Source organism: Microtus pennsylvanicus, chromosome 3 (genome assembly GCF_037038515.1).
Source record: "Microtus pennsylvanicus isolate mMicPen1 chromosome 3, mMicPen1.hap1, whole genome shotgun sequence".
Taxonomy (NCBI): domain Eukaryota; kingdom Metazoa; phylum Chordata; class Mammalia; order Rodentia; family Cricetidae; genus Microtus; species Microtus pennsylvanicus.
This window is the reverse complement of record NC_134581.1, coordinates 33,159,199-33,186,353: the sequence shown is the minus strand read 5'-3', so window position 1 is coordinate 33,186,353 and position 27,155 is coordinate 33,159,199.

The following is a 27,155-nucleotide window of genomic DNA, read 5'->3' as shown; positions in this document are numbered from 1 at the left end:
ACTGTGGATATTTGTTATCTATTGTTCCCACTTTGGAGACTACAAGACGGAAAAGTATCACCAAGCTTCCTTCTACACTTTATCAGACGGGTAACAACATAGTCACTGTCAAGCAGAAGCTCCGGCTGGGTAGCAGCAGGCACATGTTCCTGGTCATAAGGGGTCATGTTCCTGTTCTGGTTTGGGGATGAGAGTGATGTGCGGTAGCAAGATAAACTTTGATTTAGATGTTGTGAAGGAATGTTCTCCGTGAGCAGGGGGTAAATTGGAGCCTAGGGCCTGACATATCTTTGTGTCTGTATATGTTAGCTATTGTTTTGGGCTTCAAGCAGGGACTGAATTTCAATAAGAAAAAAGAAATACTGGACAGAGCCATAACCAGTATGAGATGGTTCCCAATTCTTTCTGGAGATAGAGTTATGCTTTTCTCAGTGTCCGGGATGATGCCTGCTAACAGTTTGGAGCTGAGGTTCTACCCACCAGTTGCCCTTAAATGGAGAGGCATCTTGTCCAAGGTTTCAGCTCCCTTCTGATGACACCCTGCTCCCAAGGCTTGAATAATACTGCCCCATGGTTTCAAGAAAGGATTCCCATAAAGGACATCCAAGTTACAGCCCAAAGGCCTTGTACTGTATACAAAAGCACTTTCGTTCCAAGTCTCTCTCTGCCCAGCCTGTTTCCTTCCCTCTCTACCAGAGTAATACCTGAGAGTTCTCTCTCATCAAGCTCTGGATACAGGGGTCCATCCTGCCAAATGGAACAAAATAGAAGTCCCAAGCAGGACAAAAAGAAGGGCAGCCCCTGAGGCCTGAAATTTGAAAACATTTTTGGGTGCTACCAGGTTATTTCATATTCCAACATCTGAACTTGTGGGAGGAAGCACATGGCTGTCTTCATTTGTATTGAAATCAGTCTCTGTGAGCAGAATATCCTCGAGGCGTGGTGGGGAAGAGGAGTGACAGAGTGTTCCCCACCCCCATTGTGGGTCTACCTTACATAGTTCAGTTACATGTGACCAACTGTAGTCTGGATATATGGAGAATTCCTGAAGCAAGCATTTTATTCATTTTAAGTTACATGTATGACATGCTGTTTTGAGTAACGTGATGAAATCCATTACCCCAGCCCATGCCCTGCAGACGTGAAGTATCCATTTGTCGCCGGTCCCTGCGCTGTACACATCACCTACCAGTGACCTTCAGCAGCTTGTGGATCAGACCAGCTGTCGCTTGCATTGCACTGCTTAGGTTTACCTTACATACTAGCCTAGCACCACACCAGTCTACGTCATTCAGCTTACTGCATCTCATCACATGGGCATCACATCATCTCACATCATCCCAAGAGAAAGATGAGTGCAAGACCCAATCACTTGCCTTTTATTACAGTTTTGTGGTTGCTCTATTTGATTAGTTGTTAATCTCTTACTACACCTAATTTATAAATTAAGCCCCACTATGGGTATCTATATAGAGGGGAAATCAGCTATTTGCACAGGATACTACTGCTTGTATAGGATACAACTATTTGTATAGGATACTCAGTACTGCTGTGGTTTCATGTAGCCCCCAGGCATCTTAGAATATACTCCCCACATAAGAGGAAAGCTTATGTCTATGAAGTTTTCTTGAAGGAAGACGTTGGATATACTGGGCAAGGATGGGAGCTGTAAGCAGATGATGTAGTGGTTCATTTAAGAAGATATTTTGGCAATTATCAGGGTGCTGTCATGACCCTGACTGGCAAATTGGGAATAATATAGGGACATTCCACCCCTCAATGGTACACAACTGAAAAGAGAGACTAAGGCTGTCAAACTGATTCTTGCTTTTGGAGATTAATTTGGGGGCTAAGTGTCCCTTCAGAAGGAAATGCTACCATACTTGGTGGAGGGCCGTATCTCAGGAGAAAGTGCAAGTAACAGGTTAAATGGATGTTTTGTTCCTATGCAAGAGGAGCTACAGGAGCTACTAATTATTACCCTCTAAACTTAGAATCATCCAAGAGAGAGTCATAAGGATCAAAAGCAGAAAGTCGGATCAGTTTAGTTCATAAAGGATTGACAGGCAGCTGAGATGCCGCTACTCTCCTGCATCAGACCTCGCCATATAAAGCTAAGCATAGAGGCACCTGTAATTTAAGCTTTTGGAAGGTGGAGGTAGGAGGATCAGGAGTTTAAAATCATCCTCGGTTATTTAGGGAGTTCAGCAGCACTGAGAAACACGAGGTAGAGTCTTAAAAACAAAAACAGGAGACCCTGCCGCGCCCGATAGGCAGTCACTCACCGCTCTGGGTGGGTAGCCTTAGTGTAGGAGCAGGAAACTGTTCCTGAGCAAAGGACCTTGGAGACAACGCAGGCTTGGAGGTGGGGGTCGTGTGTAAGAAAGTCAGCCCTGCAGAAGGAGCTGGGGGAGGGGGGTTTGTGCTCTCTTCCGGGACAATCAGCCCCTGGATAGCAAACACTCACTCACCCGTCCAGATGGAATTCCTCAGCACCTAAACAGGGACGCCTGGTAGCCCAATGAGCCGGGGACAAAAGAGATGCCCTATCATATGACAAAAGCATTTGTTCAACTATGTTCATAGCAGCATTATTTGTAATAGCCAGAATCTGGAAACAACCTAGACGCCCTTCGATGGAAGAATGGATGAAGAAAGTGTGGAATATATACATATTAGAGTACTACTCAGCGGTAAAAAACAATGACTTCGTGAATTTTGCATGCAAATGGATGGAAATAGAAAACACTATCCTGAAAAAAGATGAACATGGGATGTACTCATTCATATTTGGTTTCTAGCCATAAATAAAGGACATTGAGCATATAATTTGTGATTCTAGAGAAGCTAAATAAGAAGAACCTTCATCTGGCGATGGATGGAAATAGAGACAGAGACCCAAATTGGAGCACTGGACTGAGCTGAAGATCCAAATGAGGAACAAAAGGAGGGAGAACATGAGTAAGGAAGTCAGGACCACGAGGGGTGCACCCACCCACTGTGACAGTGGAACTGATCTATTGGGAGCTCACCAAAGCCAGCTGGACTGGGACTGAGTAAGCGTGGGATGAAACCGGACTTTCTGAACTTGGCGGACAATGAAGGCTGATGAGAAGCCAAGGATAATGGCACTAGGTTTTGATCCTAAATACATGAACTGGCTTTGTGGGAGCCTAGCCTGTTTGGATTCTCACCTTCTTCCTGGACTTGGATAGAAGTGGGAGGACCTTGGACTTCCCGCAGTGCAGGGAATATGGACTGCTCTTCATTCTTGAGAGGGAGTGGGAATGGAGTGGGGGGAGGGGGAGGGGAGTGAAGGGAGGGGGATGGAAATGGGAAACGGGGAGGAGGCGGAATTTTTTTTCTTTTCAACAACTAAAATAAATAAATAAATTAAACAGAAACAGAACAAAAAGACCTCTATTGGGCAGACACTGACTACCTGTCCATGGAGAGAGTATGCCAGTACATGGTACAGAGCCCTCTTCCTGGGGGAGTAAGATTAAAGAAAAGAAAAGCAGGCTTAATCTGTAAAACTTACCCTTTGAACTGGAGAGAGAACAGAGATGTTACTTTGGCTGAAGTCTTCGCATATGTGTTCCCAGAGGCAGGGAAGTGGGCATGCAAGATTGGCTTTCCATGCATCAGATGGGTTCATTCATCACATTTTACAGCCGTATGAGGTACCACTTGCCACATTTTATATAAAACTGAGCTGAGGTCTGTTTTTACAAGTCAGTGGCAGTCCCGGATTTAAACCAAGTACACGATCTTAAAGCCAAAGTCTGCTCGCATTGCTCCTACCCCTTGTTTCTTACTTAGAGTGCTGGGAAGATGAGCACCCCTGGCCCTCTTTTTGGACATGAGGCATTGTAGGTTCTCATGGCTTGACTTTTCTCAGGAACCTGAGTTCACAAAGGCTTCCGTGGGTCTGTGGCAGATTTGAAGATAAAGTCATTTATTTAGCCCAAGACAGGAAGACTGGGAGAGGGCCATGTTTTCCCATTCCTGGCTTGTGCCTGCCCAACATGTCACTCGGTCCCAGGCCAGGACTAAGCTCTTTTGGCTTAGTCTTCAGAGGACGAGCTCTTTATAGTCAGGGTCTAGGCCAGCAGGGGTTTCTCCCTTAGGTTTAATTCTTTCTGGTTGTGAAGCTATGAATTCATGGATTCTCAGCTCTCTGGTTCATTCTATGAGACTCTGAGTACTTCTCCAAAGACGAGCATCCTCCTGATGCTTTTCAAGTCTTCCAGGTATGTACCAAATGATTACATTCTTGCTTTTCAGCCTCTGAATGTGGTCCATCCTAGTTTAAAGAGAAGATTATGGTAGGGGTATGCAGTCCTGATTAGATGTGGTTTGGGAAGTGATAGATATCAATATACCTGCTCCTGTCCAGATAGGCTCAGGTTAATAAGAAACCAAAATGTGGAATCTTTCCAGGAGTACCCAGCAAACTGGAGTCCATGGCTACAGCCACAGTAGAGCTAAAGTACCCTGTAGAGAGTAGAGTTATCTTAGGGTTTCTGTTGCTCTGGTAGAACACCATGACCGAAATGAATTTGGGAAGGACAGGGTTTGTGTCATCCTGCAGTTTGCAGTGCATCATCCAGAGAACTCAGAGCAGGAGTGCAAGGCAGCAACCTTGAGGTAGGAACTGATGCAGAGGCCAGGGAGGAATGCTGCTTACCTGCTCTTTCACAGAGCCAGAAATGTAGGAGACCAAACAGCCTTCAGGCTCCCAAACTGGGGCAGGTCCCCTTCGACATGGGTTCCTCTGATTCCAGAAGGAGTCAGAGGTAACTTTTGATCCCCTTTGACAGCCTTTCTCAGACTTTTGTCAAGAGGATAATTTTCCCATTTGGAAAAAAGAGGGCCATTCATGTTTTCATTGTCTTTTTGTTTATAAGATAGGCACTGGCCAGATATCCATCCTTTTGACGGTCCTGACTAAGATGTCCTTGCTAGCCACAGCTGTATCAGCTCTGTGAGGGTCCCCACAGAACTGGACGAGGATGCTTGTAAACCCCAGCCCTTCTCTTGAACATACATGAGAGAGGGGCAGTGTCCAGTAGACGTTGATCTGCCTCTGGCAGCTGTTGTGTATCGGGTCTATTGCTTAGCCTGTTCCTATTCTTTTGTTTACTTCTCAGTCTTTGAGGCTCCCTCTACTTTGCTGATTACCTGGTAGGCCATTTACAGTAAAGTGGGGGAAGGGGCTTGGGGTCACTCATTTTCTGTTTGGGAGACACTTGGCATTGGGCATCCATTCTGTCTGGTTTTTCTCAGTTGTGACCTTCCTGCCATAGTGCACTGACTGTTGAGTGCTATTCATAACTTCATAAGAAGACGTAGAAAGACCAGAAAACACGTGCATGCACTCCTCCCACACGCATAAGTTCTCCATGTCTCTTTCTGCCTGATACTTTCATCCACTATAGGCCAGGATTCTACCAGCCAAGAAGGCCAGGTGTAGCCCCTGACATTGAACGAGAGCTGTGGGCCAAAATAAACTCTCTTCCTTATAATTTTCCCAGTCTGAGGTATTGTGTTGTTAGCAACAGAAAGCAGATGAGAACAGTGATCCAGAATGTGTTGGTAAAAAGCACATCTCAGGTTCAGAGATTCTTATGCAACTAATCAGCAATGGAATAAAATTAGCGATAAATCAATGAGCTGAAATTTGAATGCTTTTTCAGCGTTAGTTTTAAATTTTAATAAGTAAAAATCCCTGAGTGCTTTTTATTTTTAAATTAAAAATATCTTTACTACATGGGGATAAAAGTGTGATTTTCTTTGTATTTATTCTGTTAGAGGTTTGTAACATTTCTGGAAATGGTGGCCTGACATACTTCGTTAATTTGGGGAAATTCTCTCATTCTATAAAAATGACTACTCAGCAGGAGCCCAATCACACGTGTGTTGACCTTTATGTCCCACTGGGTCTCATGTGTTGCCCTAGTCCACCCCAGTACTCCCTGAATGTGTTTTTCTTTCCATTCATTCAGTCCAAATATTTTGTTACTTCCCCTTGGATTCTCTAATCGTTTCTCAAGCTGTCCCTACTTTTCTATGAAGTCTGACTGTTGACTTCCCTGTTTTATTATATTTTCATGTAATATTTTTCTTTTGGGTTTACTTTTCTAAAATTTATTTTCTTGGACATACTAATTACATTTATTTTGTTCCTATATTATAAGTACAGTTTCAGGGTCTCTTTGGATTTCTTTCTATGTTTATTTTATCTTCTTGAATTCCGGACTTTCCTGTCTTTAATTTGTTTCATTGGATTTTGTTAAGTTTTTTATTGATGAGCAGATACAGTGTGTGCCAATATGAAGAGCATCTGAGGGCTGGGTGGTACCAGCTCTCCCTCTGAAATCCACTTTTGCCTTTGGAAATCAGAGTTAAGGGTGGCTTGGCATACTCTAGCCAGGGACTGGGTAGACTCAAACCCACATTTCAGAGTTAAATGAGACTTCAATCCCCTTAAACCCACAGTTGGTCCCATTGCTACGATTCAGGAATTCCTTCTAAAAATTTGTGTGTATTACAGGCGCCCTCCTTTTGGAGGAGCCATGAACTCTACTTTTGCTTCTCAAAGGCAGAGAGAGACTGCTACCCTGCTCGTGCCATAGCCTCTTGGCTTCCAGTTTCCACTTCATTTTTTCTCTTAGCATCTCTCCCTGTTGAAAAGCACAGCTTCTCAGCTTGTAGGCTTAGCTTCGGACTCAGCTAATGCTTTGAGGCAAATGCTGTGCCAACACTAGATTCACTTCTATGTGCTCTTTCTCCGAGAGATCCCCAATACCCTAAGAGTTCACTGCATTTGATAGCTCTCTGAATGCTTCTGAGCACAATGAGTTCTTCTAAAATATTACTCTTTTCAGGACTCTTATTTGCTCTTCATAAGAAGAGCTGGCCTCGATGGTCTATGGCTGTCTTGATCGTCACTTTTAAATCTTGCCAAGTGATTCTAAAGTGAGACCTATTGCCACACTATAAAAACCACCTATGGCTCTTGTTTACAAATTCTGGTTTCCTGGTCCTCTTCCAGACACACTACATCAGAATTTCCAGGAAAAAAAAAAGAAAGACAAATTTACATTTATGCGGCAGAGACAGCAGTGGAGAATGTGTGCTAGGGAAACCAGCTGGAGACAGTCTGGAAAAACAAACTTACTAGATTAAAATCAAGCAGTTTGCTTCCTGTTCACAAATATGTCAAATAGCATGTCAAAGTCTATTCTTTAACATTGAAGACCTTCTTGCAAAGCTTCTAAAATGGTATTAGCCCTTGCTGATGTAGGATAGCTTCTCTTTAAGCACATTTTCCTCTAACAGGGAACACAGCCTTCCTTCCCTGGTCATTTGTCAAGTAATTAACTATTTTATTTCTCTCTCTCTCTCTCTCTCTCTCTCTCTCTCTCTCTCTCTCTCTCTCTGTGTGTGTGTGTGTGTGTGTGTGTGTGTGTAGAATTTACAGTGCAGATCAGAGGACATCTTGCACATGTTCTTCCACCATGGTCCCAGGGACTGAACAGGTTTTGCAGAGAGCCTTTGCCCGTTGAGCCATGTCTCTATCCTAAACGGCCATTATTTGATTTCTAGTCTCCTCCATGCTGAACTTCTGTTTGGAAGAGGCTCAAAAATGAATGGCAGATTGACTCTTCTATCGCAACCCTTTTAATTACTGTATCTAACTAATTTTATTATCCAATTATGGGTAAGATTAAAGTTCATCAAGCTATTCATTTTGTGTGAAATTTCCTTCATTTCCAAAAGATCAGTGGGACATTAAGGAACAATGGAAACAGCTAGTGGGAGATAACAGAGGGTGGTTTATCACTGGTCAGACACAGACAGCAAAAATGGCCCTGTTACCCCAGCATAATTGGTCTGTGGGTAGAACGTACAGTATATGTTTTCATTTTAGTCTTGAAAAAGTAACATGTTATATCCCAAGTGGGAGTCATAATTTCACCAGCTGTATAGTGCTTAAGGCTCCAAAGCACCAGGCCAGTTTGTTACATCAAATGGCTAAGAGCCCAGAGTTTCATGAAATTACTTTTGCATATTTGCAGGATCGTAACCCTGTGCAGTGAGTTCAGGTCTGGGTGAATGCAGATGTGAAATAAATATTGCCAAGACATTAAAGATGGGAGAAATGTCTGGGTCCATGTTCCAACCACAACTGGGGTTCATGACCTGTAGAGCCACTAAGGGCCACGTGGACGTCAGTGATCTGGGATGCCACCTAGGGCTTAGCATCTGAGGGTTGAGCCTGTGCTGGGGCCATGCAGATCTGAGTAGACTGCAATGCCACCAGAGTCCATGGTGTCATCTGGGCCTGGACTGCTATTAGGGGCCGTGTCTGGGTTCGTGGCCCGACCACAGTTGTGGTCTGTGGTCTGTATTGATGTCAGTGGCTCCTGTTACCACCAAAAGCAGTGAGGACAGGGCTGCACAGAGTTGGCCCTGTCCCTCGCTGGCTGCAGCACTCCAGAGAGTGGGCCCTGAACTTCCCCAGGGCAGCACAGGAGAGCTGTCCCTGCTGGCAGCGATGTGGGTGAGCAGGTTATGAAGACTTGAGAGTGGGAGACCTTGCCTCAAGGTCTTTCATGCAGTGGCATGGGAGAGGGAGAGATAAATCCCTTGCACCTCACCCCTTGCCTCTCACCCCTTGTGGGAAAAGATAGTCCTGGGGTCATGAGAGTGAGAGGGTTGATCCTTCTCCTCACCAGCTGCAGCCTTCAGAGAGTGGGCCCTGCACCTCACCAGGGCAATACAGCAGAGCTGACCCTGTTGACAAAGACACAGGTGGTCTGGCCCCGTGAATGCTCATGGGCGATCTGGCCCCACCCTTCATCTACCATATGGTAGAGTGGGAGGAGAGATGACCTCCCCCTGCTCCCAGTGGGAAAGCTGGCCCTGAGGTCATGAGAGTGGAGAATTGGCACTGTCCCCCACTGGCAGCAGCACTTGGGAGAGCAGGCCCATCACCTCACCTGGGTAGTACTGACCCTGTTGGCAGGGGTATGGGTGCCCCTGCAGCAGGTGAGAGAGCTGGCTTCAGGGCCAAGGAGAGTAGGAGAGTTGGCTCTGCCCCTTAGTACACCGGAAAGGAGGCACAGTACCTTGTCTGGGCAGCACACTTGAACTGACATTGTTGACGGGGGCTCAGGTGAGTCAGACATGTAGGCCTGAGGGCAGGAGAGCAGCCCCTGCAGCTTCTCTGGTGTGCCCTTTACAGGGTAAAGAAAATATGCCCCCCCACACACCTTTTCCACTTGCAGCACGCGAGAGACCCGAGCTCGGAGGCATGAGAATGGAAGCGCTGGCCCTACCCCTCACCAAGTACAACCATCTTGCCTGGACAAAACAGCAAAGCTGACCTTGGGGTGGGAGCGTGGGTGAGCTGGACCAGAGGGTGAAGAGCTGGAGTACTGGCCCCACTCATTGCTGTCTGCCACACTGGGTAAGCTAGCGAGGCTGAGGCAGTGCTGGAGAGCTCTCCTGGGTGGGGACAAAAAGCTGGTGGGCTGACCAACCCAGCTACCACCCAGGCCCAGAACCAGGAGTATGAATTGCTGGAACATGTGAAGGGGCCAGAGCTGCAGATCCAATGCTACAGACCTTCATGACACAGGGCAACAAACAATAGGATCTCCAAGAGGAGTTCCAGTAAGGGTCTGGTACCTGGTGTAGCCGAAGTCAGAGGCTTCAAATCAGACTCATTGCAATGAACACTTGCAAGTAAAGATGTATAAGCTAAAGGGTATACTGTGTGACTCACTGGGCCACACCACAGTTTGCATGCCAAGATTTTTTTATTTGTTTTAGTTTGTTTTGTTTTTTATTTTTTTAATTTTTTTTTCTTTTAGGGAAGGTTTCAAGGGCAGAATGGAAAGGATTCGGAGATGAGTGGGTTCAGAATGCATGATGGGAAATCCACAAAGTATCAATAAATTTAAAAAAAAACGTGAGAAATTTCTTACCTGTAGCAAGTAAAGAGAGCACAGTAATTTCAAGTAGTGTTCTACTAGAACGAACAAAGCCTGGGGATTTCATGTTTGGATAGATATATTGGGGCTGGCCAATTCCTAAGCTTGCTCAGTTAAGTTGTATATTCCTGAGCATGCTCAGTTTAAGATCATAATTTTCAAAGTAAAGATTTATTTTGCATGTGCTTAGCTTAAAGCCTTGGAGTACATACAGAAAGAATTAGAGCAATGGACAGAAATGCCCCTGGACATGCTCAGCTGGCAGCACAAGTTTTCAGCTACAAGGAAAGTATGGATACTTTAAGTGCATCAACACAGGAGTCTGTCCCTGAAGGTGCCCACCTTGTTTAGTAGCTAACAGGACGACCTTTTCCAACTCTATCCTACCAGAGCACATTAACTCCCTCCAGGTGAGGTGAGAAAGTGCTTCTCTGATCTATGTTCCTGCAAGGTCCAATAGATATATTGTTGGTGGAGACCGCTCACTTATTTCCTGGTCGCCGAGACCTGAGATAATCACTGAGAAACTATATTAATTACAATACTGCTAGACCTATTAGCTTATGCATATTTCTAGCTAACTCTTACATCTTAAATTAACCCATTTCTATTAATCTGTGTATCGCCACATGGCTATGGCTTACCGGGTAAAATTCCGATGTCTGTCTCCTCCAGCAGGTACATGGCATCTCCCTGACTCCACCTTCTTTCCTTCTCTATCTGCTTGGAATTCCCGTTTTGTGCTATTCTAAACAGCTTTAATCATTAACCAATAAAAGCAACACATATCAGAAGGACTTCCCACACCTCTCAACAGAGGAATCTAAAATGGCTGAAAGACACTTAAGGAAATGTTCAGCATCCTTAGTCATAAGAGATATGCAAATCAAAAAAACTCTGAGAATCCATCTTTCACCTGTAAGAATGACCAAGATCAAAAACACTGATAACTTATGCTGGAGAGATTGTGGGGAAAAGGGAATACTTCTGCATGGTGGGAATGCAAGCTGATACAGCCCCTTTGGATGTCAGTGTGGCGATTTCTCAGAAAATTAGAAAACAACTTTCCTCAAGACCCAGTAATACCACTTTGGGGTATATATCCGAAGGATGCTCAACCTTGTCACAAGGACATGTGCTCAACTATGTTCATAGCAGCTTTGTTTGTCATAGCCAGAACCTAGAAACAACCTAAATGTCCCTCGACTGAAGAATGGATAAGGAAAATGTGATACAATTATACAATGGAGTACTACACAGCAGAAAAAATATCAACATCTTGAATTTTGCGGGCAAATGGATGGAGCTAGAAAACATTATTTTGAGTGAGGTAACCCAGACACAGAAAGACATTTATGACATGTACTCACTCATAAGTGGTTTTTTAAACATACAGCAAAGAACACCAGCCTACAAATCACAATCTCAGAGAAATTAGACAATAATGAGGACACTAAGAGAGATTTACATAGATCTAATCTACATGGGAAATAGCAAAAGACAAGATCTCCTGAATAAATTGGGAACATGGGGACCTTGGTGGGATGGTGATGGGGGAGAGGAGAGGCAGGGAGGGGAGCAGAAAAAAATGTAGAGCTCAATAAAAATCAATTAAAAAAAATCCCTGACCCCAAGAAGTAGGAGTAAGATAGAAAAAAAAATGCATTAACATGACACAAGGAAGTGAACCAACTAGTTGGAGGTCATGGGCTACGTCCATAGTTAAACATTCTGCTGCTATAACAAAACAAGTCATGTTCACACCCTAGGCCAAAATATTCTGTAGGACAACCACTCCCTGGGTGGAATTCAATGTTTTCTCCTTAAAGGAACTGGAACCTTAGTTGGATCCTTAGACTTTTGTTTGAGGTAGAAACATATCTAATTCCCTATCCCTGAAATACAAGGTCTGGATATTAGCCACACCTGTTAACAACAACCTTGAGAGAGCAGAACTCTCTGACTGAGTAGGTGGAACCTTTGTTTGAAATAGAAACACAATAACCTTGAAGGAATAGAGGTAAGTTCCAACTCTGACCTTTGGTCAAGGTGGAAATAGGCTCACATTTTTTTATCCTCTACATGTATTCTATAGCTGTATATCCTACGTATATCTTATATATCTCTCCTAATATATATGTATCCAAATATTGCCAAATATGATTAACCGTTATTAATAATCTTATGTAACGATAAAGGGGTGTCACAATTCTTACACACAAACGTTTATGGTATACATAAACATTTATGGTGGTTCTTGTTACCTCTTGCTTTTTAAGATAGAATCTCATGTAGCTCTTGCTAGCCTCAAATTCATAAAGTAGCTGAGGATGACCTTGAATTGATACTCTGGCCTCTACCTTCTCTGTGATTACAGTTGTACACTATAATGCCAGTTCATACTTTGCTGGGCACTGAATCCAAAACTTTGTGCATGTTAGGCAAACATTCTACCAATTGAACTGCTGTGGGATAAGCCTTCTGTACTCTGTGAATATATGTTGCTATTATTGGTTGATAATAAAAACTGCTTTGGTCTCCAGCAAGGCAGAATATAGCTAGGCAGAAAAACCAAACTGAATATAGGGAGAAAGAAGTGCGGAGTCAGGGAGAGATGCAAGAAGAAGCAAGATGCCAGCAAAGCAGTAAAAGCCATGACATGTGGCAATGCATAGATTAATAGAAGTGGGCTAATTTAAATGTAAGAGCTAGTTAGTAATAAGCCTGAACTGTAGGCCAAGCAGTTTGTAATTAACATTAAGCCTGAGAGAGATTATCTAGAAGTGGCTGCAGGACGGCATGGGACAGAGAAACTTCCATTTACACTACGTTCCTAATCCCAATACAGAAACATTTATATTCACCTGGGAATATAAATAATATTATGGCTCTCCTTTATGTAACTGGTCATATAACCATAGCTAGTTCCAATCCATGATTCAGTATTACCTTTGCTTTCTGCAAGTACATAGTGGAAGGTAGGTCTAGACCAGGAGTCACCAAACCTTTTATTGGTAAATCATCTAGATAGTTAAACAGAGCTTATAGGACTTAGTGATTTTGTCACAATTACTCAATTGGATGTTGCGATGTCACAATAAAATACTAAGGGCTTTAATTTGCTGATTGTAGGTTATTCACAGGCCTGAGTAAATTGAAGGCCATTTATCATCATTTGTGTATATTTACACTTTTAATTATTGCAATATTTATTTTGTGTATTTGGGGGCTTGAACATGCTTACCATGGCTCCCATGTTGAGGAAAGAATACAGCTTTCAGGAATCAGTGTTCTCCTCCTCCCATGTGGGTCCTAGAGATCAAACTTGGGTTCCCTTCAGGTTTGCTGCAAACACCTTTGCCCATTGAACCATCTAGCCTGCACTCTATCGGTTTTAATTACAGGATCCGAGTCATGAACCCCGGTGGATCTCTTGCATTCCAGATATACTGTTAAGCAGTCCCAAGCCTTCCCCCTCTGAGAGCCAGGATCAGTCATTCTAGCCAGTACAGCAAGCTTCACCACTTGTCATCTCTTTGGCAAGGGGAGAGTAGACAGCCTCTGCCTCACTTTGAAACTAACAGCTCTAGTGACTGGGGAGAGAAGCATTTTCCCAGTGGCTAACAGCAGCTCTCTATTCTCTCCACCTCCCACAAAGTAAAATGCTACCCTGCCTTTTTACTTTTACTTTCTGACTTCATGAGTTTGATTACTCTAGGTACTTTGTGTACACGGAATCTCCCAGTTTCTGTCCTTCGATGATTGCTTTATTTTCCTTAGCACAATGTCTTCAAGTTTATTCTATGTTGTGACATATGTTAGAATTCTCTTTCTTTGAGCACTATGCTATACCTCAATGTAGTGATAGAGGCGAGCAGGCCTGCTTTTCATCCTGCCCGGCTCCCGCACGGCTAGCTTTACACCCGAAAATACAACACACACCTTCCTCCATCACCTCAACAGTAAAGTCCTTGCCTAGTGTGCACACAGCCATGGTTTCCACCCCTCCCCAGCACTGTAGATGGTTTCCTTCCATTGCTAGGCTGAATAATGTTCATTGTATAAGCCATATTTGGCTTTTCTAGTCATCTGTTGCTATGTACTTGCGTTGTCTCGCCATGGGATAATTCACTATGGGACTGTTGTGAGCAATGCCATTCAGAGCAGAGCAGAGCAGAGGTTTGTGTTGGAGCCTCTGCGTTGTCTTCAGGATGTATACTCAGAGTAGAATTTCCATATCACATGGGGATTCTGCTTACTTTTATTTAGAAACTAACATAATATTTCACATGGTGACCACAGCATTTTAAATTCCCACCAAGAGCATTCATGCTCCAGTGTTTTAATTTTCTCTTACACTTTTGCTGACATTTGCTCTTTTTGTTTTCTGATAATACCCACTTTTAATGAGTGTGAAATGATATCTTCTTCTTGGTTTTAATGAAATTAAAAGTGAAGTTTCAGCATGTTCAGTTGAAGACTCTTAGGGAAACATCTAAGTGGGGTGTCATGCTGATAGCTGGACACCAGAAACTAGAGTCTGAAGAAAGGAAGGGAAGTTCTTTAATTCACTAGCACAAAAGTGGCTGTGTAGTCAGTCTGTGCTAGGAGGAGGTCATCAAGAACTGTACCCACGGAAGCTGAGCAGAGAGATGAGACAGGAGATAAGAGTAAGCATGTGCACTGGGAGAGCCAGTCCAGGAAACTGCATGGCAGCAGTGCTGACGCCTGGGTAGGGCAGGAAGCAGGAAGCTCTGCTGAGAAGGATACCATGGTCTCTTCTGCCAGAGAGATCTGAGGTCATGTGAGCACAGATGTGGTGTGGGTCTGAAGGCATTAGAGGATCTGGGTTCCAGCAAGTACACTATGAGGCTTTCACAGTAACCGGTGGTCATCACCGTGTCCCTCGAGACTGTGTTGTTGCTTCTAGACATGGCGCCCAATTTCTCACTTCCAGCATGTACATGTGTGGGGTTGGTAGGAGCACCTGATTCTTAATATATTGTAGGACCTGTTATAAGGAGCTAGAGAACAGTCTTACTGTGAAGCTCCATCTCAGCCTGGGTTGACTCTTCCTTCCAGGCAAGAAAGTCAGGAAAATCTCTGGATCCGAAAAAGAGGAAGTTCATGCAGATTGGGATGACTCAGTTGACTCTGTGACTGTCCTCATGAATGTAGTTCCTATACAGATAACATGGTCCCACAGAGCCTATTCTAGGTTGGTGTAGATGCTAAGAGAGGAGCTACTAGTCCAGGTTTTTCTGACTCCCTAGTTGTTCATTTTTTTTTCATGTGAGACTTATCAGCATGGCTACAAGACTCTTGCTCTTCCTCTTCTTGCCTCCAAAGTACACATTCCAGGCAGCAAAAGGGTAGAAGGTACAGACATGGACCAGTAGAGTCAATTTTGTTTTTCCATCATTTTCTGTTAACATCTATGATGAGTGCGCTATGGCAGAAATATAGACGGATGTATTTGCATTTTTCTACAATGTCAGAATCTATTGAATGACCAATAAATTCACAAGCTGTGTCAGTTCTTTTGGCTGAAATTCATGAAGTAATCTTATTTTTCTTGATAGCTGACTATTGGCAAACAAATTATTTTAAAATTTAAAATATTTACTTTATTTTTCTCTCTCTATATATGCATACCATGCCACACTTGGAGAAGTTAGCAGACTTGGAAAAGTTGGTGGGTGAGTCCCAGGTATCAAACACACAATCTTTATCCATTGAGCCATCTTACCAGGAAAATAGATTTTTATTCTAATCTTTGTTATACATTTTAGACTCATAAGACATTACATGACAATATGCACCCATGCAGCTTACAGAATGGCTGGGAAAGTGTTAAAGAGTCTGCCATATTCAGAGGCTATCCTGAAGTCTAGGCAGGGAGCTGATACAGGCTCAGGAGGAGTTCATGGGAAACTGAGGACCTGCCAGGACAGAGTTGTTCAGGCTCAGAGATGTCAAATCCAACTACGGATGACAGGCCATTTTGGGTCCCAAAGTGGCTGAAGGTCGTGGACAGGGAAAACTGCACTTAAGCTGGAGCCTAGAGACAGAGGCAGGAGCCCATTACTGTCTGTGTGCTTGGCACATACAAGTTTTGGGGCTCTCCTTTGATGGCTCCAGTTGAGGGGATTCCGTTGTTTATCAGTTTATACCTCCAGGCGTGCTAGCAGAGGGTAGTTGTCGACCACTATTTTGTGGTTATAAACAAGATACGTAGAGTTATTTTTCTTGGCACTTACATTTAAGATGGAGTAACTGAGGTCAAGGTTGCCTCTGTCTAAAGAGTAGTTCTGGGTTGGTCATTGCATATGTCACAGAACAATGATGAGAGCAAGTCGAGTCTGTACTTCTGTCTCACTGGCCAGAAGGTTCACCTGAACATCTCTGGCTAGAACAGAATCGGGGAGATATTTGGTGGAAAGGAAGAGCATGAAACAAACACACCCATGCATAGTGTGTATACACATGTGCATGGGAGAGGTGGGAGTGGGAGAGGAGACAGAAAGGGAGAGAGAGAGAGAGAGAGAGAGAGAGAGAGAGAGAGAGAGAGAGAGAGAGAGAGAGAGAGAACTCAAGGCCTTGGATACCCCAGTGGTGCTCATTATAAAATTGAAGTGTCGTGTCAGGAGTTTCTAACTGGCGTGTGAACTATTTCCACCTCTTTCTAAATAGTGCTACACACCACATCCAGCTGAATGGGTATTTCTTGACCCAACCAATACCCATAATGTTTCTTGCGGCTCTAATTTGTGCTTGTCTCGAATAGCCGTCTTTACAAATCCCCAACTCACGAGACTGTAACATTTGCCTTTATTTATAAAGTGCTTTAAGATGAAAACAAAGGATAATTAAAAATACAAAGTTATTCAAAGATTACATTCACTCTCCCTTAGTGTCCCAGAAGGGAACTTCTCCTGGAGAATTCATGAAAGCCTGACCTAAGAATAATAATGACAAAAATGTCACAGGAGACCAGCAGTTTTGAATTATTGATCAGACAAGGAGTTTCCAGGCTTCCCCGGCTTCTTAATTACATACTCTCAAAGATATAAAGGAGAGAAAAGATGCAGAGTTTAAAAGGGCAAGGAGGCCCAGGGTTTTACTTCCTGTTCCAGGTAGCTGCAGGTGGGCAGGAAGTTGGGAGGAGGAAATCCCAGAGAGGATATCCCTCCCCCAGCTGGGCACCTCTGTTGCTCATCTGGCTAGGAGATTTTTAGGCCTGGGTACCATCCTCCATCTTTGGGTGAGCAGGGAGCACAGGCATAGGGTAGAGGGTGAGGTGTCTCCTCCTCGCTGCCCCCTTCTTCTAGAATATGATCTTAATGCAGATCTGTGGACATTGACTTCCCAGGGGAAATAGGGGCCTCTTGGGATTGGGGACTAATGGCCCTCTTGTTGCTAATTTGCCTGTGGGACTGGGCCTTTTATATAGCTAAAGCAACCCTGCGATGCTCTTCACGGTATTTATCAGCCCAGCTGTGCCCTCTGGTCCACGCCTGTCCTCTGCACCCTGGCCCTCCGCCACTATATAAATGCATCCTGCTCTCCTGGAATGCTCCCTCCACTTCCTGGGCCTTCACTCCCAGTGGGTGCCCTCATCGTCTATCAGAACTGCCCATTATTCTCCCCAATAAAACCCTGCTACCTTCCTTCCTCATATTAGCTAGCTAAAGTTGCCTTGGGACTCTCCACTATCCAGTGCTTTTCCTTTCTAGATTGTGAGAAAAATGAGCTGCTGAATGTCGCATTACTGGGTGATGTTCCCTGTAGCCCCTTGTGCTCGTGTGGTTCCCACCCTGGTAGATATATAAGGACACACAATCTAATAAGACTTTTTTCTGTAGCTGGGCTGGGCTGGGATATTGAATCAGACTCTTTGCCTTGCCTTGCTATATTCTTTCCTGATTTCTGAATGTAAGGTGAGACTGTGGGTTCATCTCTTGGTGACAGCAGAACACAGCCAGAAGATAAAAGAATAAAGAACAGTTTAACTCAAATACAAAAACTGACACTCTTCTCCTCTTTGTATATTTGATTATTGATATAATTTATAAATTTTACATCATGTGTTCATTACCCAAGTATTAGAATTATGGATATTTATTTTTTTATTATTTATGAGAGAATTAATATGAACTTCTGACTCTAACGATAATCTTTAATGTGCGATCCAGATGTGCAATTTAGATGGTCATTCCAGATGTGCAACCCAGATGTGCATTCCAGATGCAATCCAGATGTGCAATCCAGATGTATTCCAGATGGTCCATCCAGATGTGGAGCCCAGATGTATTCCAGATGTTCATTTCAGATGTGCGACACAGATGAAATCCAGATGTTCATTCCAGACGCACAATCCAGATGTATTCCAGATGTTCATTCCAGATGTGCGACACAGATGAAATCCAGACGTTCATTCCAGATGTGTAATCCAGATGTATTCCAGATGGTCCATCCAGGTGTGGAGCCCAGATGTATTCCAGATGTTCATTCCAATGTGCAATCCAGATGTATTCCAGATGTTCATTCCAGATGTGCGACACAGATGAAATCCAGATGTTCATTCCAGATGTGCGATCCAGATGTATTCCAGATGTTCATTCCAGATGTGCGACACAGATGAAATCCAGATGTTCATTCCAGATGTGCAATCCAGATGTATTCCAGATGTTCATTCCAGATGTGCAATCCAGATGTATTCCAGATGTTCATTCCAGATGTGCAATCCAGATGTATTCCAGATGTTCATTCCAGATGTGCGACACAGATGAAATCCAGATGTTCATTCCAGATGTGCAATCCAGATGTATTCCAGATGTTCATTCCAATGTGCAATCCAGATGTATTCCAGATGTTCATTCCAGATGTGCGACACAGATGAAATCCAGATGTTCATTCCAGATGTGCGATCCAGATGTATTCCAGATGTTCATTCCAGATGTGCGACACAGATGTATTCCAGATGTTCATTCCAGATGTGCAACACAGATGAAATCCAGATGTTCGTTCCAGATGTGCAATCCAGATGTATTCCAGATGTTCATTCCAGATGTGCAATCCAGATGTATTCCAGATGTTCGTTCCAGATGTGCGACACAGATGCAATTCAGATGTTCATTCCAGATGTGCAATCCAGATGTATTCCAGATGTTCATTCCAGATGTGCAATCCAGATGTATTCCAGATGTTCGTTCCAGATGTGCGACCCAGATGCAATCCAGATGTTCATTCCAGAAGTGCAATCCAGATGTATTCCAGATGGTCCATCCAGATGTGGAGCCCAGATGTATTCCAGATGTTCATTCTAGATGTGCAACCCAGATGCAATCCAGATGTTCATTCCAGATGTGCGATCCAGATGTATTCCAGATGTTCATTCCAGATGTGGAGCCCAGATGTATTCCAGATGTTCATTCCAGATGTGCAACCCAGATGCAATCCAGATGCAATCCAGATGCGTAGCCCGGATACATGATCCAGATGTTCATTCCAGATGTGGAGCCCAGAGATGGAAGACCTGAACATGTTTAGCTTTTCCCAAAAAATGGTTTAGGTAAAACGGAATGAAAGAGCATTGCAAACATGGGTTAATATAAGAGTTTGCCCTGTATTAACCTAAGGGCCCCTGCCTCTTTTAGCTGTTAACAAGGAAGTCCCCAGTGTCAATAGGACACCGTCCTTCCTTACTCTAGGAACATATTGAGTATGGGGTAAATTTAACCAGGGCTACTTGCTCACCCATTGTGCAATCCATGAAGACCTCCTCCACTTTTTCAAGTCCTTAGTAAGATCCAGCCTTTGGGGCAGTACACCTGCCCCAGAACGTTATCTCTGGATCTGCCCACACAGAGGTAAGACTGGTTCCATGCTGTGACCCTGGCTGTCACCCAACCCCTCTAGTCAGGGGAAGGCCAGAGTGTGTACAAGCAGATGGGCCTGGAATCGGGTGAGACAGCCTGCAGGGTAGGGAGGAAAGGCTGGAGGCTTGGGCACATGGTCTGTCACTGCAGACACACCAGGTGGACCCTTAGAGCTCCAACAGAGGAACCGCAGCCAGCCAGATGGGATTCAAAGCTCCCGTGTGTCCGGACTAGGGACAGAGGAAGGAGAGTCAATAAGAGTGTTTTCTCCTGTCCTCTCTCCCTTACTGTCCTCTCTTGGTGTCTTCCTTCCTGAACTGTTAGGATATGTTCCATTCCAGGTGCTCAGTCCCGGGGCTTTGGTTCCTGCCTTGCTGGACTTTCCATTTAAAATAGGAAATTTGCCAGAGACGGGACAAGTCACTCTGACAGGTGTGAATTTAGGGACTCAGTATTAGGAAGGACTCCGGGAGGGAGCTTGGACCCAGTCAGAAGCTGTAAACAGACCAAAAGCAAGACAAGACAAAGGATTTTGCCCCTAAAGTGCCTGCCTCATTTAGCTGCTGGCGAAGACATCCCCAGTTCCAGTCTCCCACTTCCTGGTGTGTGTTTATAGGAGTACTGTATCCTGGGGAACAATGGAAGGGAACAGAGAGAAAAGGAGGAAAAGAGTATCCAGGCTGGGAATGAAGAAGTCCCATTGTAGAAGGGTGTCAGGAATGCCAGCCAATGAGAGTGAGAGACCCAGGGGATGTGGTGAGAGGAGATCTCCTTGAAATACAGGGTGGGTTGGGAGGCTCCTCCTACTCTGGACTGAGAGCATGCACATTTTAGGCATAAGTGAGGGAGCAGAATGGATGGTATAATCCTTTGTCACTGACAAGTAATGCTCAGTAGGTACTAGGCTCTGCTCCAAGGGGTCTAAAAAGCCTCCTTAAGAAAGAAGGGTAAAGGGCAGGATGAACTTCAGGGTTTTATTTGGGGTCTACGCAAAAGCAATGCCGGAGCTTCACACACACACACACACACACACACACACACACACACACGAATCTCACACATCTGTTCTGACCATCAAATGGTGGACAAAAAACTGAAATAATTTAAGAAACAGAAAGGCCAAGGTGAGTAGAACACTTCTTCTGAAATATATTTTAAAAATATGATGGAAGCCCCAAACATTTTTTTTAAGAGCAAATAGAATTTTGCATGTTTTGTTTTTAGAGTTATCAAGACAGAGTGGGTTTAGACCAGATGTCCTTGGAGATCAGATTCGCTGCTGCTTCTTAGAGAGCAGAGGGCTTGGGGAACAAGTCGCTTCACACCATGTCAGCTATTCCGAGTGTTCCCTTTCCCAGAGTGCACTATGCAGTTTCTTCATGCTGGAGCGGACAGAAGGCAGGAGAAAGCTGATTTTATTTCAGGGTCCATTTTCATTGAATTTTTCGAAGATCTTTCCAGGATATAAATATGCTCTCATCTCTTTTGTGTGACCTTGAGGAAAGGTAAAATTCTCTCTATCCTTCAGGAGTTGACAAATAATTTAGAATTCTAGAAAGAAAAACCCAGCCTTCTGCACCTAGGCCACAGTCCACCAAGGAAACTATTCAGCTATATGAGATCTGTGTCTATGAAGGGAGATGACAGTATTCTCAGGGATTCTGTGGGGACTCAGATGAGACAGAGCACAATGCAAGCACCTCGGTACATGGGAACGGAAGTGGGGACACATCTTAGTCTCTCCAGATGTGTATATTCATTGACACATGCATGTGTGTACAGAGGTGGGGGTAAGGAGGAGGAGAGATGAAGATTCTCTAGCAGAAAATTATTTGAGTGAGTTTTGGCTTGCATTGGATTTGCACGGAGCCAGGGTAATTTGAACTAGAAGGTAAATGACTCAGAATACCCAACAGATGCCCAGCTCTGCCCTTGGGTAGCCTTCTGCTGACTCTGAGTTCTCATTGCTCCCTTCTCTGGCCTCATGTCTCTGTAAGCTTTCTCTCTGCCGGCTCCAGACACATTCACCTATGCATGGAGAGCGCTAAGCTCTTTCTCGCCTCAGTGCTCCGGCACATAGTAAGCCAATCACTAAGAATCTCCTCTTCCTCTTGCCACTGCTACTCAGCCTTCAGATCTACACTTAGGGACCACTCGGAGAAGACTACTCCAGTATCTCCTCACTTCATTTATCTGCAGTTTGGTTCTAATTACTGCTTATAATCACTTCTCTATCCTCGTGATGGTCCAAGTCACCATCTCCTCCTGTACTCTGGGATGGAATGGCCAGTCTCTGGCTCAGCACCATACCATCAATAGGAGGTCTGCATAGAGCATTCAAATAGAATCTCTCTCTCTCTCTCTCTCTCTCTTTCTCTCTCTCTCTGTGTGTGTGTGTGTGTTTAAAGCGAAGAACTACGGGTGCAATGCAGCTAGACTTAGATCCCCATCTGGGCTGACTCTTCCCCAAAGTTGTCCTTCTTGCACTTCCTGTTTTGGAAGTGGGGCCACCCTGCCTGAATTTAGGTCTGTGCTTGTAAAACACAGCTTTGCAGCATTGCCCATCTGTTCCTGCAGCAGATGCTGCCAACTCCCTGTCCCTGAGTCCAGCAGGAGTGGACCACATGTCAAAACCTAGATGGGCCTGGCTTTTGTCCCCAACAGGCCTCAAGTGCTGAGACTCTAATAGCCCACCCAGCTGTCACTGATGGATGATAGATAGAGTTGGTGTCACTTTATCAGCTCTCATAGGCCCCGATGAAGCATCTCTGGGTATGCCATTTTTATCATTTCTTAGATGCCCCTAGAGGGTCAGTTCTTTTCCTATACAGCAGCAGCCAGTTTCATAATGCAACTTTACTGCACGGTTTCTTTTCCCTGTCTCCTTTGCCCACTCCTCTTACACACACAAATGACTTTTCCCTCTCTTCTCCAAGAGACTAGTATGTCAAATGCCATTGCTACATAGTGTAGACACGTGCTTATCAGAGGACCACGCGAACACAATGGTCCTGTAAGGTTGGATGGAGATTCCTGGCCGACATCCTACTACTCCAGAAGGATAATACAGGACCATGTTGCTGGTTTGTGTATTTATTATAATATGCTTTTTTTTTCCTTTAGCACTACTGATTAAATTGATCTTACTGTGCGCCGGTGTGCCAGGTTATGCCAGCAGCAGCCTCGTAACCTTATGTCTACCATCTTCCTGATTACATCATTTCTCCTGTGCTCAAGCCCATGTTTGGCTCACTGTAGCCTTAGAAGTAATACGCTGTGCTCCTAGGTAGCCCAGGAGAGTCCTAGGGTATACCATCTAGGTTTGAGTAAGCAAATTATTCCCCGTTTGTACAGTGACACAACCAGCTCAAAGGCACATTTTGCTGAGCTTTTCCTTGTTATTAAGTGGTTTTATACCTTTTCAAGATTATTATTACTATATAATGAACACCCACAAGATGCCTCTGTTTAGGTTTGCTCATCAAATTCTCCCATAAGCCCTGTGAATTAAACATCCCCGACTTTGTTTTACAGAGGAAGAAGAGGAGATACACGAAAGAGGTAAACCGATTGACTGAATGCACACAGCTAATTCACTAGAAGTCCGTCATCAGCTCAGGGTGCTCTTCGTTCCAGCACCCATGGGGCTGGACAAACTCCGTATCAATCAGCTCAGGGTGCTCTTCATTCCAGGACTGACAGGGCTGAGCAAACTCCACAGCAAGCAGACAACTCTGGAAAGGGCGAGTTATGAATGAGGCTGTGAAGGACGTGTTCAGACACCAACCCATCTACACTTAGATCAAAGTGCCAGTGATGGAGCATCATTTATGGTTCCCATAGACACACAGACTTACAGATGCTGGTGTGTCCTCATTTGCACAATACATGCCAGGGTGCACACTCAGATCCATGCATGTCTGTTTACACACTCATCAGACCCATGTATGCCAATGCATGCACACTCAGATAACACCCCAGTGTTATATACACACCGATTATTAGCACTTTAAGTTTCCTACCTTAAAGCAGACAGTATAGAAGGGGTGTCCTGCCCAGTATTATATTCTTGAGCTTTTTGAAGTGGGAGACTCCTTAGGTCATCTGGCTGCTCTCCTGCACTTACACTGTTTATACAATGGGCCAGCATAGAGTGAGGCCTTGTCAGCTAAGAAGGACCATTTTACCAGCCATAGAATTGGCTCTTGGGATCCTGGGATAATGACAGGTTTCTCAAATGGGAAAATGAGGAGGATTTTGGAGAGACATTTTAAGATTTAAAATTACATGGTAGAGCTAATAGGTTCTTCGCTGCCTTTAATTACATTTATCGTGATGCAAACACTAAGATGCTTTGCTGCCGTCATTTCAGATGGCACTGCCAGCACAGAAGGGGATCGCAGTGCTCTACTGAGCATAGTGTTGTGGCTGATGATGGCCTCCGTGTGGTGCTTGCTGCACAGGCACACTGTTGTGCTCACGTGTGAGTCAAGGACTAATGATCAGGGATGACGTTGTGCCTTCCGTGGAGGTGTCACATGGATCTGAAGACCGAGGGGCTTTAGTAACCTGTTCAGGAATGCAGGGAGTCAGATGAATCTTTGGGCTTTTATAGCCTCCATGCTGAGACCACACACACCTGCCAGAATTCTACAGTCCTGGCAATGGAGTCATGGAATGGCTTGTTTCAAGGGCGTGAGCTAAGAGAAGCGATCTTTCAACTGTATGATCTGCAAGAGTAAGGACCACTGACGCCACTGTGCCAGGAGCATCTTGATTGAAAAACAACCACAGGTTAATGAGCTCAGTCTTCAGGTGGACTTGGTGGAAGTCAGGTCGCCAAAATATTCATGCAGGGATAGAAGGCCAGTAAGCTGGGAATTAGCTTTCCAGAAAGAGGAAAGCCGCACGAACATAGAAAGTCATGGACAAAACTTTTGTTTATGTGCCTACATAGTTTAGATTATGTGATTTATTTTAGAATTTTCCTTTCATCATTGCAGATCTCTTTTGGTAACAAAAACAACAGCAACAAAACAGTCACGGCAAGCTTTGGTCTAGGAAAATATTATAGTTTAGGCAAGATGACCTGACAGAGAAATGAGATATGGACTGGGGGCATAGCTCATCTGGTAGAGTGCTTGCCCTACTTACATGGAACTGTGGTTCTATCCCCATCTCCACCAAAAAAAAAAAATGAAGAAAGAAAGAAAGAAAATAAACGAGACGGGAAGCATCTTCTCTAAAGAGCTAGAAAGAGGTTAGCACCTCTGTTTTGGAGAGCTTATGTATGCATTGCTACAAGAGAAGGGGGGTTCCTCCAAAATTAAATTTATTGAAATAGTTCACATGGGGTAAAATGCATGAAGTCACATTCATTGAGTTTTGATGAAGACATAGGCACACAATCTGTGTCATGATCTAAGCACAGAACATTCCTGTCACTGCCTCCAGGTCCCACGTCCCTGCTCCTCCTGGTGATTTGAATGCCTCTCTAATTTGAGTGCCTCTCTTCTTTCCTTCCATGTGGGCTTCACAGAAGCGAATTCTGCAGAATCTGTTGTCTGACTTTGTTCACTTAGCACTATGCTTCTGAGAACAACAGGCCTCCAGGACGAGAGAGAGTGTTCCTCCATATAAAGACAGCTGAACTGACAGGACGAATGTGGTCCCTGCCACCACCACCCCACCACCACCCATGCCCCGTCAGCCATGAATGTTTGCAGTCAGCTCATTCTTGCGGATACAGCCTTGACTGCAACGAGAATATTCAGAAGCCTGTGCTTAATGTTACAAAGCCCTACCCCTTTTTACCCCCTGCCCAGGGCTGGGATTCTAGCCCTGCACCAACACTCCTGGTATGTGGTACTGGGAATGGAATCGGCCTTTTTTCTTGCTAGGCAAGCACTTTACTAACTAAGTTACATTCACAGCCTTTGCCAAGCTATTTCTAAGAAAGAATATTTTGTGATCTTCAAATGGCATGTTCAAATGAGCAAATACCATCTGCATAGTTAAACTCTGATATTTTCATTGTAAATATTGTCTTTTTGTATTCAAAAGACAGATCTGAGTTTAATATTCAGTTTCTTCTGTGTGCCAGGGCAGAGACTACTGGGATTCATATTTTTTTTTGATCCGTAGAGTGGAAATAGTTATACCTTCCTAGAAATGGTGGAAAGGATTCAAAAATATGGCATATGTAAAACCTAACACCGTGCAAACAAAACATGTGACACTTAACACAGTTGCTCGAAAAGAATTGTTATATTTATCTGGTCCTAAATATGTAAGGATCTGAAATTAGTTTGTGAAATTCAGACTAAACTGGCGTGGGGTTGAGTTGTTGAAGTTCTGCCTTTGAGCTCTTGCATCAATGTGAGCAGACTAGTAATAGTTATTGTACCATATGTTACTTGCATATCTATGCACATATATTTATATGAGCACAACTTTCAAAGCTAAAAATCTTAACATCTCCTTCCCCTTTTCCATAACCTGCTCCATTCTGTTTTTAGTGTTAACCTGTTACATAGGATCTGAGCATCAACTCAGTTACTAAGTAAAGAAAGTCCGATGAGAAGATGAGGACCCTCAGCACCACCATTGGCCACCATGGGGGAGCTTCCTGGCTTCCAGGGGTATTTTGCTGCTAAGCATCTAGTCCTGCCCTGACCACACTCTGAGATGTTCCCGGGGTCTCTGGGCTGCTCGTCTTCAGCCGCCCTCCTCTTCCTGTGTTGTTCCTTCACGTCAGCTATTTCTGCGTGTTTGTATGTGCATGCACATGTGTGGGGGGAGGGGGTCTTAGAGGGAAACCTTGGTTGCCATATCTCAGGCACCGTCACCCTCTTCACTTTATTGGAAACGGCCTGTCACTGGCCAGGAACTCATGAAGTGGGTTGAGCTAGCTGGTCCCAGGGATTCTTGAGCCTCTGCCTCCCCAGCACTGGGATTGCAACTGTCCATCACTAGACCTAGCTTTTCTTTCTTTAAAAGAATTAAGGAATAGCCAGACAGTGGTGGTGCACACCTTTAATCCCAGCACTCAGGAGGCAGAAGCAGGTGAATCTCTGTGAGTTCAAGGCCAGTGTGGTCTACAGATTGAGTTCCAGGATAGCAAGGGCTGTTATACAGAGAAACCCTGTCTTATAAAAACAAAACAAAACAGCAATAATAGCAAAAATAAACAATAAAAAAAGAATTAAGGAATTGTGTGTGTGTGTGTGTGTGTGTGTGTGTGTGTGTATGTGCAGGCACAGATGTACCT